This window comes from Quercus suber, unplaced genomic scaffold (genome assembly GCF_002906115.3).
Source record: "Quercus suber isolate HL8 unplaced genomic scaffold, Cork oak 2.0 scaffold_2, whole genome shotgun sequence".
NCBI classification, from domain to species: Eukaryota; Viridiplantae; Streptophyta; class Magnoliopsida; order Fagales; family Fagaceae; genus Quercus; species Quercus suber.
This window is the reverse complement of record NW_027069469.1, coordinates 444,617-465,591: the sequence shown is the minus strand read 5'-3', so window position 1 is coordinate 465,591 and position 20,975 is coordinate 444,617.

Sequence of the window (20,975 nt, the reverse complement as noted above, 5' to 3'; positions counted from 1 at the left end):
GCATCCATGCACTGAAGCTACACCATGATGTCTCGAAGTGACACATCACCCATGGAAAAGGAGGGGGCAGATGTAGATGGAGCGGATCGAGATGAAGGAGCCGAACGGGGGGGAGGTGCTGTTGACTCCTGTAGCGACCAAAACTGCACTTCACTACGTTTTATGGTAGCGGCGTCTATGGCACACATGAAAGTGAAATGGTCAGACATGGGAAAAGGGACGGAAAAATGGTGTAGAATCCTTGTGATAGCGGAAGGAAAGATGAGCTTATTACGGGACGCCGAATCTAAATGAACATCTATGATAGATAGAATGAAATGTGAAGCAAGTCTATAGTAAGATGCTCAAGGAGGGACAACAAAAATTGAGCACGAGGCTTTGTAATGGAGTTGTAGTAAGAGAGAGGAAGGAGTACAAAGGTCATCACCATGTTCAAAAACCGAGTACCTTTTGCAAAGCCCGAACAGTAAGTAAACTGGTGTTCACCCCACTTAGAGGGACGCTCACAAAAAGTGGATTTGAGCTCATCTTTGGACACAGTCCACAGATGCTCATACATAGGATAGTCAGGAAACTCTACCCTAGGAACCCGAAGCACATCCGCAACAAGTTGTGGTGTGACAGGAATGCACGTACCTCGAACGTGAGTGAAGAAAAGAGGTATTGAACGATCAATCCTGAGCATGTTGAAGTAAAACTCCTAGATAAGCATGAGAGGAGAAGTGATCGGGACATCACATAGTCACTCCCATCCCAGATTGTGAATGACATTGGGAAGGTCAGTGTCGGCGAAATCCTCCAAAATGACTTGGCGGACTTGAATGAACACCTCATCTAGAAAAGTTCTCCAAGAATGCCTTGTGGGCATCATCATCACGAAACCGAAGAGAGAGAGGAGCAGAATCAGAAGATGAAGAAGCTCCAGAACGAAGAGGGTTCCGAGCCGGAGTAGATTTACGCTTAGGTGTCATAGACCCAACTAACGTAAACAGAAAGAGAGGGAGAGGGAGAGAAACAATTAGAAAAGCTCTAACAACAATTCAAATATAACAAGTATATTGAATAGAGAGTACGTATGCATGGGGAATGCATGAACATGTGACATGCAAAAGAAATTTCATCATGGGCTCAGCCAATCCAAACCTACCAGCACACAAACATATTGCACACATTTAAATGCATGAAAATACTGTTATAATGCATATGTGATGCAATGTATGAAGTTTTAAGATCATTGAAATGAAAACCCAGCCTAAAATTTCAGTAAACACTCATCAATTTTGAAAAAACCCCAAAATTTTTCAAAAACCTCAAAAACCTAGGTTTCAAAACATGAAATGCAAGAAGAATGAGAGATTAGAAGCTTACCAAGTGAAGAAAAACTTGAGAAAGCTTGAAGAAACCTTGAGGATCAAGATAGGAGTGAGATGAGAGTGTTTGGGAGAGAAAAAGAGAGAGCTATCGAGAGAGAGATCGAGGAAAATGAGTTCTGGATTTCACGAGACCTTTAAATAGAACCTTAGTAAAGCTCAACAGAAGAAGGTGTTGAGGAAAATGGCCGTTGACAGATGCAGGTGTCGAGAAAGTATCGAGGAACAAACCACCAGAACTAAGAACAGAAGCTCGATCGATCGACCAGGTGTTGAGAAGCTATCGAGGAGGCAGGAACTTTCTCGATCGATCCACCAGGTGTCGAGTAGCTGTTGAGATTGTGATAAGAAAAAGCTTAAGAAGCTCGATAGATAGCTAGGTATCAAGGAGGTGTCAAACCAGCTTTTAAAAACATTTTTTCGAGAAGAGAAAAACACAGACATGAATGCAATCAAACAAGCAACTTAACCAATGATCCAATCAACATATTAAGCTCTCAAAATCATCTCTCAACAAAATTTTAAGCACATGGATCTCAAAAACACACACACACTAAACAAGTCCAACCAATTTTATATTTCAAAAACAAGTCAGTTTAGTGAGTATACATTAACACATGTAAAACCTTGTGATGACCAAATCACATTGTACCTGCACATGTATCAAGAGTAGCAAAGAATATTGTGTCTTGTATGTGAAAAACATCACAAGATTGCATAAGTGTCTACATGTTATGATGATTTGAGATATAAGAAAATCATTTTAACTCACACACAATCATAACTGTTTGATGGGGACTATCACCTTCAAGGTATATCCTATAACTCCCCATCTCCTAAAATATATGCTTGGAATCATATTTAAAAGCATTTTTGATCTTTTTGCTTTTTATTTTTCTTTGCATATTTTTCTTTTATTTAGCACATCATGAATGGGCATATAAGAGAGAGAAAAGAAATATCCATTGATATTTGACATTCCAATTTTGCTATGCCGAAACACACAAATATCATTGACATCACACTTTTTCTATGCCGAAGCATACAAATGTCTTTCATGATTGGCAGGCAACAGTGGTGAGATGGTTATTTATGCCTTTCTCTTAGGATTTTCTAGTCCTTCCCGTCGTAAAGAGTGATACGAGTGTGAAGTACAAGAGATAACTTAATCTTACTCATCACAAACAAAAGTCACAAAGCTCACTTGCTTAGTTGTGCATAGAGATGCTCATCTAAGCTACAAGAGATAAAAAGTTCAGAAAACTTTGTTTTAATGGCCATCCAAGGTACACAAGCACCAATGTACACAAAACACACATTGTTTTTGTATTTTCTGAAATTTCAAAAAAAAAATTTATATGAAAAACAGAAATAAGCAAAACTGAAAATAAACAAACAAAAACATGTTAAGCAAAGCAAAGCATAAAACTAGACTGACTCAAAACAGTAAAGCAAAACACACAAGTAATGCAACAAACAAAAACAAGAAGATAAAAGAAAGTGATAGAATCACTTGGAGCCCTTTTCCTTCCACACCTTGGAAGAACCTTTCTATTGATCAAACCTTTGAACCGGCGGTGAGGGAGAAGAATTGAAACCGTTCAAGTTTAAAAGGAACATGAGGGCTTTGAGAAGATCTCCAAGAGGAGCAAGAGAGGATTGAAGCTGATTCTGGCTTCCAGATGCTATCATGCTATTGCTCTATTGAGTGACTAATCACTTATAGCAATTTGGTTGAGTATGATTGGTAGCTTCACAATGATGACAGAGATATTGCTTCTTCTGTTTAGGCTTTTGAGAGTTAGCTTTCTTAGCCCTAGGGTTCTTAACATCTTTCTTATCCTGTTTAGGGGGTGCTCCTAAGATAGATTTACCCGTGTCTAAGTTCTCACTAGCTAATTCAGTTTTAACATCATTGTTCTCAATTTCAGCATTATTAGCAGAAGGAACGAAAACAACAGCACTAGTAGAAGCAATATTAGAGGAAGAAAGACCATACCCTAAACCTATTCGATCCGAAGCAGATTTCTAAATGCTAAGCATTTCATCAAGCTTTGCACTTGAAGTCCTCTCCAATTGAGCTCTAACTTGGAACAGCTCTACTTCAAGCTTCTTAGTCTTCTTAGCCATGAAATTGTTCTTATATCTCAGATCTCCAATAGTCTGATTAGCCTCATCAAACTTTGTGGACAACTCTTCACGATCAAGTTCCACATCACTGAGTTTCTTAGTGGCCAGCCTATATAGTTTCTCATGCTTCTTAGGAAGCTTGTACAGTTTCTCATAGGCTGTATGGATATCATCTTGATCATCCATCTTCTCAAGCTTAGAATCCACCAATTCTTCTTTTTTGTCCACATCTTCAACAATCCCCTTAGTAGGATTGACTGTGGCAATGAAGGCATTCAAGATTCCGTCATCGTCATTATCAGAATCATCCTTGGGCTTAGTGTCACTCAAGGTTGCAGCAAGTGCCTTACTCTTCCCAATGCTCTTGAAATATGTGGGACACTCTTGCTTCATGTGATCGAATCCATGACATACAAAGCACTTTGGTCTTGCAAGAATAGTGTACTAACCGCCATCCTTTGCATCATTTTTCCCTTTGTATTGGCTATTGAATTGGCTATTGAATTAAGAAGAACTGGATTGCCTACGGTCTTTGTCAAAGCCCTTTCCATTGGCATTCTTCATGAACTTCTCGAACTGCCTTGTAATGTAGGACTTAATCTTAGAATCCTCACAATCTGAAGACTCATCAATGTCACTGCTCTTAGCCTTCAAAGCCATGCTCTTGCCTTTACCCAACTTGCCAATTTTGGTAAGTCCTATCTCATAGGTCTGCAAGTTTCCAACCAGCTCAGTCAAAGGAATCTTGTCAATATTCTTTGATTCCTCTATTGCCGTTATCTTGGCATGGAATCTCTCGGGTAAAGATCTAAGCACTTTCCTCACAATCTTAGGTTTAGGAATGGTTTCCCTAAGATTAAAGGCTGAGTTCACTATGTCCTTTAGCTTGGCATAGAACTCATCAAATGACTCATCCTCGTCCATCTTGATCTCTTCAAAGCTTGTAGTGGGCCTCTGAAATTTTGAATCTTTGACAGCCTTTGTACCCTCATAAGTTGTCTGGAGGATGGTCCATGCTTCCTTAACAGTTTCAGTCAAGGATATCTTTTTGAACTCCTCATTGGTGACCGCATTGAATAAAGCATTCAATGCCCTGCTATTACAGTTTGCCGCCTTAATCTTGGCTTCATCCAAATCGGTCAGTGCTTCTTTTGGCTTGATCCAACCAATCTCTACAACTTGCCATACATTCTCATCTAAAGACTGCAAAAAAGCTCTCATGTGTACTTTCCAATATGCATAATTAGTACCATCAAATAAAGGAGGTATAATTAACGACTGTCCTCTATCCATGACAAACAGGGGTCAAGGGATCAACACAGCAAAGATTAAAACCTAATCAGAGTGTGCCTGCTCTGATACCACTTGATAGGCCAAAAAAAAATTGACCCCTTATGATAAATTAACCAATTAATTTAGTCAAGTAAATTAATTAAGTTAATTAACATGCAAACGCGTGGTAGCACAAACAAATCACCAATAAACTAATTATATAGCGAAAAATAAATAACATGGTGATTTGTTTACGAATGGGGAAAACCTAACGGATAAAACCCCACTGGGTGATTTTTAGGTCACCATTCTCGAAATTCAACTATTATCATAACAAGCGGTTACAAGTAAAAGAATCCCAATACCTTATACCAACCTACAGTTGAACCCTTACCCCAGTACCCAATTGGACTTGTTCTATAGTGACAATTTCCCTTTTTGATGCACAGCTCCCAAGTACGTGACTAACCAATTGCGCGGATCCCAGCACGTGACTTCAATCACCAATTGTAGAAGGTTGTTGGCTGCAAAGTTCTTCAGTTCATCCCAATAATGAAAATCAAGAAGATGCTTGGTCAAAATACCCAAAGGTGCACATACACAGCAACTTCTTCAAGAATGATGAACTAAGGCAAAACTTTGTCTCCAATCACAAATTGCTTGAACAGACTTTGCTCAATGCTTGCGCAACTTGTATACTCTTTGACGGCCCTTAAAACATTCCTTTTATATGTCTAGGGTTAGGTGAAAAGAAGGCCCAAACACATAAACATGGATCCCAAGAAAACAAAACAGAAAAATCTATTTTTCTTAAACCTCGATAGATAGGAGGTGTCGAGCAGCTGTCAAGCACACAGGGCTGAACAACTCTCTTAAGCTCAATAGATGCAGTTGTCGAGCTTTAATGAACTTGCACTTTCTCAGCTTGTTTCTTGGACAGACTTGATGACTTCAACACTTGATCTTGAAACCTTGTTTCTTGAAGTATTAAAAACACCTAGAACTATCCTATTATAAGTAAAGTGCATTTTGTCAAAGGATTAGCCAATTACATAAAAAAATGACATATGTTCTTAACAAGTGAACCACATATGTCCTAATAGGGGTTATTCATTGGTACTCTGATACCCAGCCAATGGGGGTTATTCATTGGTATTCTAATTCCCAGTCACGGGGATATAGCATGACCATAGTCATAAGATTGTTAAGAATACGAATTTACGTTTGAATATTTGAACTATTTTAAGTCATTAAAACTGCTTATGTATTTTTGGAACCTATTGTAAGTTATAACTTTGATATATGGAAAATTGACTACTTCCTAAACCATCTATGATATATTTGTAAGATTAAAATATGTAATCTGTTTGCAACTTATTATTTTAAGACTATGAAACTTCTTTAGTTATTTTTGGAAACCCATAGTATATCATAACTTTTGAAGACTTGTATTACATCTTATTACTTTACATATCTATTACTAAGCCCAGTCACGGGGATATAGTGTGACCATAGTTCTAAGATTGTTAAGAATATGAATCACATTTGAATATTTGAACTATTTTGAGTCCTTAAAACTACATATGTGATTTTGGAAATGTTTGGGTATTTGAACTATTTTGAGTCACTAAAACTGCTTAGGTGTTTTTGGAACCTATTGTAAGTTATAGCTTTTGATAAATGGAAAACTGACTCTTTTCTAAACCATCTATGGCATATTTGTAAGATTAAAGTATGTGATCTATGTGCAACTTATTATTTTGAGACTACAAAACTTCTTCAGTATTTTGAAATCACATAGTATATTATAACTTTGAAAACACATATACACTTGTACTTTACATATCTATTGCTTGATAAAACTTATTAGGATTTTGGTTACTTATTAAGTTGTCAGCTCACCCCTTTTCCCTTGCAATTTCAGATTATGAAGAATAACAAGTTTTGGGAGTTTTGATGTTGTATTGTGAGCAGGAAAAGAAGCTTAGTGATTTTGGGATTGAATGGTCTTCGAATAGTTTTATATTTATTGGCCAATTGACATTATGTACATAAGGTTTGGAGTTTGTTCCTAGCAAATTATTGGAGGTCTATTCATAAAGAAATTGTTGAGGTATTTTGGATTTAATTGATTTAATTTTTGAAGATAAATTTAGTTGCTAAGAATGCTTTGCACACTTGTAAGGTGCTTACTTTATAAGTGTACGGCAGTTGTCACGTGCTTATCTTTATAGTTGGGTTTGGGGTGTGACAAACATTGTAGGGACTCGTAGTCCTCAAATTTCTTGCAAATGTTTTTCAATCTTTTCAAACATTTGCACGAATATTGTGGGGACCAGTCACCTATTTATAATAGTGATGGTCCCTTTTTTTTTTTAATCAATATTGACAAAAGTCACTCCTAATTAAAATATATGATATATAAAAATTAAATCCATCACATATATGTGATAAATATGGTATACCGGTGAAAATGATAAAGAAAATTAATTAAATAAAAAGGAATAATATTAGCACAAAGATGTAATCAAAGATATATTGAATATAATGCAATAATACCATATTGATTGACAGAAAGAGAGATGATTAAAAATAAATATTAACAGAAGCAGGTCTATATTTTTTATATAATAACACCAAGAGGTAGCAATTTAGCTATAAGGACCTTAACAGACCTATTCTTATTATAGATCACATAAGATTATATTGACAATATCTTAAGATGACTATATCATTTGAAGTATAACAGCACAAATATTGATTAGCTTCTCTATTTTGGAAGTACTACTTTTTATTGGTGATTGCATAGTCACAAATCGTTGATTACAAAATGCAATTTTATCTTGTGCAGACGCAAGTGATTTTGCCTCTTCCTTGTAGGATTGTGTACCTGCAGCAGTTCTTGCTTGTTCCATATCGTCGTATATAATATCTATATCGGCTTGGCAACCCGTAATTCGATCCCTAGTCCCTTTGTCTTTGACTCCTATAAGAACATTTCCAATTTCACCCTTGACACCTGGTATTATCTTCAAGCTTACAGAAGTAGCAACGAGTCCTAGCCTATATAGAACATTTGTAAGACCCTCTGGGTCTGAAAGTAAAACTGACAGGCAGTAATCATGGTCCATGGACGCTCTGCAAATCTTTTCAACAAGGGATCGATCTGCATTAGAAACATCGTAGAAAAGAGAGGTGACTAGTAGAGGGATTATCAAGATTGATAGGCAACTAATTGGAGAGGCCATTTTTTTTTTTTTTTTAAGTTCTTTGTCAAGAATGATATTGTTGATTCATGTATCTTTTAGCTTCCTATTTATAATATATTAGATTGGCATGAGGCAGTTATTTTCCACATAGATAGGTTGGCATGGAAGACAACTCTGTTCCATGCCAAGTTAAGTAAGAGAAGTTAAACAATAATTTTCCTTTGACGCATTATTTTTGGATACTAAACACAATAAAATTAGAAAATAATTGAATTACCTTTTTTTAGTCAAGTTTTTTTTATTTTTTTATTGAGAAACCAACCTGGAAGTCCAGGCAGGAGCTTTATTGAAACAACAAGAAACCAAACTTAGCGTATATCAGCAAAAACCAGAGGGGCTAAATCCCCAGGCATGTCATCTCGCCAGACTTGAAGTTCTAGACCAGACTTAGCTTTCTTTGCCAAAACATCAGCAACTTTATTACAAGACCTATTAACGAAACAAAACTCACTAGAAATCAAAACAGATGAATGATGAATGATATCATCTATAATATGCCCATAGGACGAAAATTCTGCATAACCACAGTTAATAGCTTGAATCACCACAGCCGCATCACCCTCAAAAATGACCTCGCGAAGACCAAGTTCAGCTGCAAACATAACTGCACGTCGACAGGCAAGGGCTTCAACATCAGCAACAGATTGAGGAAGAGGAACACGCATCGAAAGAGCTCCTATGACCACTCCACGCCAATCCCGGATCACCACACCCAGGCCAGCAGCATTGCAGCTACGAAACACAGCTCCATCAAAGTTGGCTTTGTACTGGTGTGAGGCTGGCGGGCACCACTGCCTTGGGCTTGGCATCTGGACAGCTTCACTCTTCTTTTCTTGGGCGCTGAGAAAATCTTGCAGCATGCTTCCTGCAGTCGAGGTGATGTGTGACAGAGGCTTGGCAGAAAGACCAAGGCACAAATTATTGCGTCTAGTCCACAGCAGCCAAGTCATAATGATGAAGATCTCTGCTCTATAATCGTCGGACACCTGCAAAAAACCAGATAAAAGGTTAGAGAAATCCCCTGGTGGGGGATTATTTGCTGGGCAAGCCCAACTCAGTTGTCTCCACATCCCTTCTAGCTCCTTACAGCCCCATACAGCATGAAGGGTGTCTTCAGGCAGTGAATTACAGACTTCACAAACATCAGATGCAACAATGTGGCGGCGAAGGAGATTGACCATCGTGGGAAGGGCATCATTACAAGCTCGCCATGCAAAATGCTTCACCTTAGAAGGTGTACGTAGCATCCAAAGACCTCTCCAAAAGGATTTGTGGGGGCTTGGATTTGAGCTACTGGGATTATTGGCCACAGCATCACAAGCCAATAACTTGTAGGCACTCCGGGTAGTGAACAACCCAGAAGGAGTTTTAGACCAAATCAGACGGTCACACGGGAGATTTAAGCTCAATGGAATTCCCAAAATGATCCTAGATTCATGTGGTAAGAACAATTGGTGGATCACATCTGTTCTCCACTCACAAGAGACCGGATCAATGAGGCTGCTCACCTTGGCATCAGGTGGAATGTCAGGAAGAGGTGAGGCCACTGTTCTATAGCATTGGTCAGGGATCCATTTATCCTCCTTGATACTAACCAAAGCACCATCCCCAATCCGCCAAACCAGCCCTCTTTTAACCACATCTCGAGCACTAAGAATGCTCTTCCATGCATATGACCCAGCCGTCGTATCATTGGCTTCAAGGATTGAACAATCCGGAAAAAATCTGGCTTTAAAAACCTTGTGGCAAAGTGAATCCGGATTATTTATCATTCTCCACACTTGCTTGGCTAACAAAGCTTGATTGAACTTCTCAATTTCCTTAAAACCCATACCCCCTACTTCCTTAGCTTCACAAAGTCGCTCCCATTTAACCCAATGGATCTTCTTTGTATCACCACTATAACCCCAACAAAATTTTCGAATCATGACCTCTATTTCTTTGATTAAGCCTTTGGGGAGTTTGAAACAACTCATGGAATAGGTAGGAATAGCTTGAATGACTGATTTAATGAGGGTCTCCCTCCCAGCCTGAGAGAGAAGCTTTTCCTTCCAACCTTGTAATTTTTTCCATATCCTTTCCTTGATATAGACAAAACTTTGTTTTTTAGCTCTACCCACGAAAGCTGGAAGACCCAGATATTTTTCATATTGGCAAATCGCTGGGACTCCTAATAATAGTTGAATACTCCCCTGCAACTCATGGGGTGTATTAGAACTAAAAAATACATTAGTTTTTTCACGGTTAATTTTTTGCCCCGTTCCTTTCTCATAAACGGCTAGGATATCAAGGATTACCTGACATTCAGATTCTTTAGCTCAACAAAAGAGGACAGTATCATCTGCAAAGAAGAGGTGAGACACACGGGGACCATTTCTACAAATTGAGACCCCCCGAAGGAGACCATTTGATTCGGCCTTGTGGAGTAAACCCTGAAGACCCATCGCACAAATTAGGAACAAATAAGGGGATAATGGATCACCTTGCCTCAACCCTCGGCTAGGTTTAAATTGACCCCCTGGTACCCCATTTAACAATGCAGAGAAAGACACTGATTTGATACAAGACATGATAAGATTCACAAATCTCCCTAAGAAGCCCAAATGCAACATTGCCTTTTCCAGAAATTCCCACTCCACTCTGTCATATGTCTTACTCATATCAAGCTTTAAAGCCATGAATCCCAACTTCCCCTGAGTTTTCCTAGGTAATGCAGTGTCTCAAAAGCTACCAAAACATTATCAGTAATGAGTCGCCTTGATACAAAGGCACTTTGAGAATCTGATACAATATAAGGCAAGACTAGTTTAAGCCTATTCACCAAAACTTTAGCAATAAGTTTATAAACCACATTACAGAGACTAATGGGTCTAAAGTCTGAAATTTTTTTTGGTTCCTTAATTTTTGGGATAAGGGCTATGAATGTCGTGTTAAGGTCCTCAGGCACATGACTAGAATTTAAAGATGTTAAAACGACATTCGTTACATCAGGACCAACTATAGGCCAAAAGGTTTTGTAAAAGATAGGGGACATACCATCGGGTCTAGGAGCAATGAGTGGGGCCATTTGATTGAGAGCTTTGAAGACTTCATCACCTGTAAATTGTCGATCTAGCCTCATGTTCATCTCAGAGGTCACCGTGGGTAACATACCAGCTAGGACATCATCAAAACTAGTGGGGTTCGATGAAGAGAAAATGTTGGTGAAGTAAGCTTCCACCAGCTTCCCCATTCGATCCTCATCTTCAAACCTAAGACCTACTTCATCCTCTAATCCGTGGATAAAGTTGACCTTGTTACGCTAATTTGCTCGACAATGAAAATACCGAGTGTTGTGGTCTCCATCCTTCAACCAGTCTGCATGGGATCTTTGCTTCCACATGGTTTCTTCCTTAGCTTTTAGTAACACAATTTCTTCATGAAGCTTATAGATTCTACTTGGTTCAGTGCTATACAGACCCGCTTCTTCAGCCCCACATAATTCATTCATCTTCTTTCAAGAGTGAAGCGAACCCGCCTAAAAGTTTCACGGTTCCAAGTCCTTAAACTCTCTTAACAATTAAGTAACTTTGTGGCTAGCACCCTTGCTAGTGAAGATTCAAAAACATCATGCCATGAGTGACGGACAACTTCTTCACAAGAATCGTCTTTCAACCACATTGCCTCAAAGCGAAACGGTCTACCTTTACGATAAAAACGGTTTTGCTTTGAGTCAGAAATGAGAAGGATGGGTTTATAGTCTGAGTGAAATGCATGTAGGTGGTGAATGCGAGTGGTGGGGAAACGAAGAATCCAATCCACTGTTGCTATCCCGTGATCTAGGCGAATCCACACATTATGGTCCCCTGGCCTCCTATTGCACCAAGTGAAGGTGAAGCCATTAAAACCAAGATCTTTCAAACCACAAAAGTCTAAGGCATCCCTGAACCCTTGCAACTGTCTTTCTGGTCGATCCAACCAATCTTGCTTCTCCTCTATCTTCAGAATTTCATTAAAATCTCCTATGCATACCCAAGGGAGTGATAGGCGATGAGCTAGGTCCTTTAACAAAGACCAGGAATGTTCCCGGTTGGCTGTTTCAGGGTCACCATAGAAACCCGTGAAACGCCAAGCGTCATCCATTCCAAAGTCTATAACTGTGTCAATATGGCGATCTGAGGATGTAAACACATCCAATGTTATGTTTTCTTTCCAAAGCAAAGCTAAACCGCCCCCTCTGTTTAAACGGGGCATTACAAAAGAATTCCCCATCTGACTCTTGTGGCAAATTCTTTCAATAACACTAGTATCCACTTTAGTTTCCATCAAAAACACCAGTTTTGGATCTTTTTTGCTAATTAAAGCAACAAGTTCTTCTTCTGTCTATGGGTTCCCAAGCCCACGATAGTTCCAACTAATTTTTTAGCCAAGTTAAGTAAGAGAAGTTAAACGATAATTTTCCTTTCACGCCTTATTTTTAGATACTAAACATAAGAAAGTTCGAAAATATTTGAATTACCTTTTTTTAGCTTGACGTGAGAAAGGAATTTTTTTTAATTTTTTTTTCATTTGTTTTCTAACATGGGGATGAAGTTGCTTCTCTTCGTTCTTGCTTGCAACCCAAAATAAATCCAACTTCTTCTCCAAGATGGACTTCAATTTCCATACCAATTCCATCCATCAAAACCTTATTTGGGTCCTCCAAATCATCCATTTCTCAACATGGGTTCTCCTTGCAATCCTCAACTATTCCTGGGTTTCTTTTTCTCTCAATTCTCACTCCTTCATAGTCAACGCCAGAGCCCCTATCTATGATTTATGGGATTCGATCATATTTAGCTTGTACTATGTCAACAATTATTGCAATTGAGAGTAAGGCAAGATGATGTTAGTCGTAGTCTGGCAAGATGATGTTAGTCGTAGTCCACAAATTCCTTATAAATGTTTGCCCATCTTTTCAAACATTAGCATGAATATTGTAGGGACTTGTAGTCCTCAAATTTCTTGCAAATGTTTTCCCATGTTTTCAAACATTTGCATGAAAATTGTGGGGACCAAGTCACCTATATATAATAGTGATGATCCCTTTTTTTTTGAATCAATATTGACAAAAGTCATTCCTAATTAAAATATATGATATATAAAAATATAATCCATCACATATATGTGATAAAATATGGTACACAAGTGAAAAAGATAAAGAAAATTATTTAAATAAAAAGAAATAATTTGAACACAAAGATGCAACCAAAGATTTATTGAATATAATGCAATAATGTCATATTGATTGAGGTAAAGAGAGATGATTACAAATAAATAATAATACAAGCAGGTCTTTATTTATTTATTTTTTATATGATAAGCCATTATGATAATCTATTCATAATAATAAAATGTCATAAATAAATTTGAATAAAGACCAACCAAGGTTTGCTATTTTGACGTGGCTATCCAAGCAACCTCGTCTACTTCTGAATTCTCTTCCCTTAGCACTTGGACGAACTTCATTTTGTCAAAATGATTGGCCATCTAGGTGGCTAACTTTTAGTATTTCTGCATCCTTTCCTCTTTTCCTTCATATTCATGGTTCACTTGCACGACGATGAGCTTGGCGTTGTTTTTGAGCACTAAGCTTTTGACACCCAGAGTTTTGGCTAGTCTTAAGCTAGTGAGTATTGATAGGCCAAAAATTGAATTGACCTATTGTTATTAAATCAATTAATTAATTAGCCAAGTTATTAATTAATCAATTTAACATACAAACGTGTGGTAGCATAAACAAATCACCAAATAACTAAATATGTAGCGGAAATTAAATGACACAGTGATTTGTTTACGAATGGGGAAAACCTGACAGCAAAAACCCTACCGGGTGATTTTCAGGTCACCACTCCTGAAACTCCACTGTTATCACAACAAGTGGTTACAAGTAAAAGAATCCCAAGTACCTTACCAACCTACAATTGAACCCTTATCCCAATACCCGATTGGACTTGTTCTGTAGTGACAGTTCCCCCTTTTGATGCATGGCTCCCAAGTACGTGACTAACCAATGCGCGGATCCCAGTACGCGACTTCAACACCAACTGAAAGAGAGGTTGGCTGCAAAGTTCTTCGATTCATCCTAAACAATGAAGATCAAAAAGATGCTTGGTCACAAAACCCAAAGGTGCACATACACAGCAACTTCTTCAAAAGAGATGAACTAGGGCAAGAACTTCGTCTCCAGTCACAATTTGCTTCAACTGAGTTTTCTCAATGCTTGTGCAACTTGTGTTTCATTTGACGGCCCTTAAAACAATCCTTTTATATGTCTAGGGTTAGAAGAAAAGAAGGCCCAAAGACACATTCATGGATCCCAAGAAATCAGATCAGGATTCTGATTTTTATAAATCTCGACAGATAGAAGCTGTTGAGCAGGTGTCGAGCTTACGAACAAGAACAGCTTTCTAAACCTCGACACATACAAGCTGTCGAGCTTTAGTAATCTTACACTTTTAGCTTGTTTTCTTGGACAAATTTGAAGGCTTCCACACTAGATCTTGAAACATAGTTTCTTGAAGTATTTCAACACATCTTAGATCTACCCAATTACAAGTAAAGTGCATTTTTGTACGGTTTTAGACCCCTTAAACACACAGATTGCGTAGCCTAGATTAATTAGCCAAGTTGTTACTTAGTCAGATTAAGCAATTCTAGGTTAAAACAATCCAAACAATCATATCAAGATATAAAGCAGCGGAAAATAAATAACACAAGATATGATCACCCAGGAAACCACACGGTAAAAACCTGAGGAGGATTTGACCCACCGATCCTCAAGGCTAACCTGAATTCAGTATGAAAGAATTGAAGTTCGTACAAAAGGACTACAAGCTCCCCGCTCGACTTCCTAATGCTACCCACCAGTAGAACTTCCTGACACGACCACGCGCAGGCTCCGAATCCATGGACTACTTCTTTCTTGAATTCTTCAATCAGCTACAAGCTCCCCGCTTGCTCTTCTTTTAAGTTCCAATGGTTGCAACGGTAATGATCTTCAAGATGTTGAAATCATCTCTACCATGAAAACCCTAAGTTTTGTGTAAAGGAAAGCTCCTCAAAGATCTCACAAGAGATTCACACAAAACAGCAATGTATGAGCAACAATACAATATGGACAACCTACAAAAACGTGGCTAGGGTTTTGTTTATATACCTAGGGTAAAAACATAAAACCCTAAACGTTTAATGAAGTAGGGCTGAGTTGGAAATTCTGCAGAAAATTCAACCTGTGCGATTTTCGATCGATCGAGTCTATTCTTCGATCGATCGAGCCAGGCCGAAAGTCCCAAGTACTTCTGGCAGCCACTCGATTCCAACTTTACAATATTAAACCAACTTTGAGCAAGTCTAAATAAGACTAAATACAATGTTTCGATCATGGTTTGCCAACATTACAAATTAGAGTTCTAAATACATAAAATCCTAAGACCTTAGAACCTAACAAACTCCCCCTTTGGCAATCCGTGACAAAACCCTAATTAACAGCTCAAAGTTTTACAAATAAAAAAACCCTTTACAAAGATAATGCTCATAAAATTCAATTCAGCCTAACTACTATCCATAGTTGCAAGTGTAGACAGCAGCTTAGTTGAATCAACCTGTATAATCCTGAAATACTCAACAAACGCATAAACGCATGTGTGACAGTAAAGAGTAAAACAACAGGTATAACATTCTTGTAAGATTCACATAATTCAAAATAAAGACATATATGAATGATCAACTCATAAATATAAATCAATACGCAGTGAAACACAAAGCAACAAGAATCAATAAAAAATATCATGTATATCAATCAATGTTACTCCCCCTAACATGAATATCCCCAAAAATGATATACAAAGTGAAGCACATAGATACAATCTAAAAACTCCACAAGCTCCTCTAAAACAAAAAAAAAAAAAAAAAAAATCTCCCCTAACTACAAAAACTCTACTACAGTCAAAACTCCACTCCCCCTTTTTGTGACGGAATGCCAAAGGGCAATCACAAGTCGCCATCAAAAGGAGGTGGTGAGGGTGAATGAAGACGCGCAAGATCAGCTCGGAGAGCACGAATCTCATCCAGCAAGTCCACCAAAATCTGACCATGAGCCTGCTGAACAGTCATGACAGTCTCCAAAGTACGACGAACATTAAAGTCGGCCGAAGGAGGTGAAGGAACATCATCAGCAGCAGCATCATCACCAACTGGAACAGAATATCCTCACCAGCAAGACCTGCAGAAGAAGAAGAAGGAGGAGGTGCGCTACTAGAGGGCTCAGATCTAGGGTGTTTAGAACCAGCTCGAAGATGAGCGGCCTCAGTCTAAGAAAAGACGCACCTATAGGAGCTATCACATGAACGGGCTCAGAGGAAGGAAAGCCACTAAGATCAAGATAGAGAAGAATCCTATGAATGAAAATAGGATGAACAAGAGCATGAGCAGTAGATGAACTCCTATAAACTTCGTTCAAAGAACGAAGAAAAAGATGGGGAAAACTAATAGGAGCATCAGTAACAAGAGCGTACAAAAATACACACCTCTCAAGAGGAATGGTGTGAACATGGGAAATAGGCCACTCGATGCAAGCTGCTATCCGAAAGAACAGATAGTGCAACCCAGAGAGCTCAGCAGAAGTGATCCGAGGATCAGAACCCCACTGGACAGTAGTACCAGTGACGTATGACAAAACATCGCTAATCTCGGGAGACTCATCATAAGGATAGACAGGATGCTGGACCAAAGGTACCCCTAGAGCATCAGCCACTACCCGAGGAGTAATGGTGTACTCTACGCCTCGTATCCAACTCTTAACTAGAGTGTTGGAATCATAGACGCGGATAGAGATGTTCGAATAGAACTCTCTAATCAAGGCAGAAGGTGGAGGAGGATCAGAAACATCCACCAAGGGTAACCAACCCCGACGCTCAAAATTTGCCCTAATGGCAGGATCAAGCTCATCTAAAAGCACAGAACGCTCAGCCCAAATCTTTCTCTTAACGGTCAGTTTCTCAAAAGTCTCTTGGTTTGCCTCACTCGGAAACCTCTCACTATCAAAGGATGGAGGGGGTGAAGGAGAAGGTGAGGGAACACTCCTACGGGCTCTAGTTTTCCTAGGCATAGTGCTAAGGAAAGGACAGAGACACAAAGAGAAAAACACAAAGAAACAAGAGAAAACAAAACCAAGGGCAGACTGCAAATTAGCACAATAAATAATATAGAACAAAAATCTATATGATGCATGAACAATAACATGTTGTGATGCATGATCTAAATGCAGTGACAAATTAAGTTTAATTGAGAGTAATTGGACAAAATTGGCTTGAACAAGGAATTTCTATCAAAAATCCCAAAATTTGAAAAATCACTTGAAAATTTTGCAACAAATTGATGAATTAAGCATTACAAAACACAGCACATAGATTATAATGCTTAATTACACCAACATAACAAGCCAATTTCATCAAATTCAATCCAATTTAACAAAATCCCCAATTCGGATCAAGAACAAACCCTAGAATTTTCAATTTTTCACAAAACACAAAATTGATCAAATTAACCACCAAGGATCATTAATATAATGTGTCCCCACAAAAACCCAATGATCAATTTCATAAAATAAGGTTTGAATCAACAGAAAATCCAAAAAGAATCAAGTCCGAAAATTACCCTTAAATGCATGGATTTATGCATGAAATAATGAAAATAACATCAAAAGGAAGGGCAAAAGAGTCTTACCGGCTTGAGGAAAGAGAGATTTTGCAAAAACAACGGAGGAAAACGACAAAAATCCTGAGGTGTGGAGCCTTGCCAACGCGGAGAGAGAGAAAAGTTTGAAAAAAATTTGAATAGAACCTTTGAAAAAGTCAGAACTGAACTTTTAAAAAGCTTTTCCACGATATTCGATCGATCGAAAATTACATTCGATCGATCGAAAAGCACAGTCATTTTAAGACAAATGAGAGCACTTTTTCGATTGATCGAAAAATAGGTTGGATCGATCGAAATGGGCAGAGGCTCACTAAATTTTGGAAAAATCACAGTTTTTGAAAGACACAAGCCGAATTTTGAAAATAACTCCTCAAAGCATTAAATTGAAGAAACAAAATGCATGAGTATGAGATGGAATGCTTTTTCAAAAACCCAAAATTTTGAACCCAATATTCTTAAACAAATTGCAATCAACCTCCCATTATATTTTCTCAAGCAACAAATATGTTGTGCATAAATCTCAAGATATTTTCAAACTTGGTTGGTCAGACCAAAAACACACACTAGCATGTACAGTGTTTAACAAAGAGTAACTTGTGTCGTGTGTGATACTAGCAAAAACTTGAGATACATGTGAGGTGATATGTGAATAGCAATCAATCACAAAGTCTACAAAATTCATCACATAGAATTCAAAAGAGACTATCACCTAAAGAGTTACATCCTATAACTCCCACATCTCCTAGAACAAAAGCTTGCAATCATGTAAGTTTCTTGTATTTTTGCCTCTTATTTGCATGAGATGGCATTCAGCCTAATAGTACACACCGGTTTGAATTAAGTGAATTGGCATCAAGCCTAATAGTACACACCAGTTTTAATTTATTTTGAGGCTACACCTTATGTTCTTTTTGTGCATGTGCTACACTTTCTCGAGCACAGAATCTTATGATATGCACTAAGGTGTTCATGATTGGCTAGTGAACAGTGGTGAGATGGTTATTTATGCCTTTCTCAAAAGGATCAAGTCCGACAGTCAAATAACATGTGACTTCAAGATTAAGACAAAGTGATAAACACCATAAACATCTTTCCCACACAACATGCACTACAAAGCTCAAACTAGTAAAGTGCAATAAAGTAAGCTCATCCAAGCTAAACAAGGTACATAAGACATGTTATGTGTAAATAAATTGACCAACCTTGTTTTTCAAAAATCAAGAACATTATGTTCAACATAAATTTTGCTTCCTTCTTTTCCTTTTTTTTTTTTTTTTTTTTTATTTATTTAAAGGAAAACAAATAAATCCTAGAATGAAATGCATGAATGTAATGCAATGCAAGTCCTAGAACAAAGAAAACACAAAAAAAAAAAAAAAAGAACAATGGTCACGGAAGAATAGAGCAATGAAGTACAAGGACCATGTCAGAAAGACTCAAGTATTTCGAGTCTTTTGCATCCAAAACTTTTTAGATGCACCATGAGCATTGGAGTTCTTATTCACATTTGAGTGATTCCCAACTCCATGATTGGAATAAAGGTTTAACACCTTTACCAATTCACCAATTAATGCCATAGGATCTTGTGCTTGAGGCACAGGCACTTTTGGTTTATTTGCTCTCTTATCAGCTTGAAGCTTGTAACAGTTAGGACGAATATGTCCAGACTTACCACAATAATGACAAACCCACGCAGGTTTACCATGCATCTTGTCCTTAGATTTGGTAGGCTCCTTAGGTTTAGATTCTCTTAAGTCTACCCTAGTCTTCTTAGGTGGTGAAACTTCTACAGGTTTAACTACCTCACTCACAGGTGGTTTGACAGTATCACTCACAACCTCACTCACAGAAGGTCCAGAAGAAGAAGAAGGAACAAAAGTAGTGGAATGTGGTCCAGTATCAAAGATGCTTTCAACATATCCTAACCCAGTTTTATCAGAAGGATACTTTTGAACATTCAGCATGTGATCAAGTTTAGAACTAGCAGATCTAGCAACAGATAAATCATGTTCCAAAGTTCTAACTTTATCAAGCAAAAGCATATTCTCAGATTTAACATTATTCAAAAGTTCATTTGCATCAAACAGTTTAACAAGCAAATTTCTCTTTTCAAGCTCAAGAGAATCAATTTTCTTTAGGCCAAGATCAACTTTCATAGCATCCTTTGCAGCAATTTTGCAAAGTTTGTTATAGGCCTCTTGAAGATCTGCATCTTCAGAGAGTTCCCCATCAGAAGGGTTCTCTTCAGCAGATATGCCTTCATTGACTATAGCAGTAGCCGTGAAAGCAATGAAGTTTCCATCCTCGTCACCACCGGACTCATCATCAGAAACCTCATTATCACTAAGGGTTACAGCCATAGCTTTACCCTTAGTCCTTAAGAATGTAGGACATTCAGACTTCACATGACCATACCCTTGACAGCCAAAACACTGAGGACCCAAAGAGTTATTAGAAGATTGACCAGAATTTTCTCTAGGTTTTTCAAAATTGTTAACCTTAGTGGGATCATTCTTCCTAAAATTTCTAGGTTCAGCAGTGTAAGTACCTCTTGCCTTTCTATTTGTATTCCTAAGAAAGTTCTTAAAGTTTTTGGCAAGATAGGCAATCTCTGTAGCAGAGAGCTCATCATCAAATCCACCACCATCAACATCATCAACTGACTTAAGAGCCATTGATTTGGATTTGTTCACTTTAGGTAGGTCAGACTCATAGGATTGAAGAGATCCTACAAGCTCATCAACAGGGATGGAGTCCACATCCTTGCTTTCAGTTATGGCAGTCACTTTGGGTCTAAAGTCTTCAGTTAAAGATCTAAGAATCTTCCTAACAATCTTAGGTTGATCATAGATTTCACCCAAATTAAAAGCAGAATTAACAATATCATTCAGTTTGGCATAAAATTCATCAAAGGATTCATCATCAGACATCCTAATGTTTTCAAACCTAGAAGTTAATTGCTGCAGTTTGTTTATCTTAACTGCCTTTGTGCCTTCATGCACAGTTTGGAGGATTTTCCAAGCAGTATGAGCAACCTCAACATTAGAGATTCTCTTAAATTCCTCCATAGAAACAGCATTAAAGATAGCATTCATAGCTTTGCTATTGAAGCTTGCTGCTTCTTTTTCAGAAGTTTGCCACTCACTCACAGGAGTAGCGGGCTTCTCCCATCCGTATTCAACGGAATTCCAAACCCTTTCATCAATGGATTTCAGGA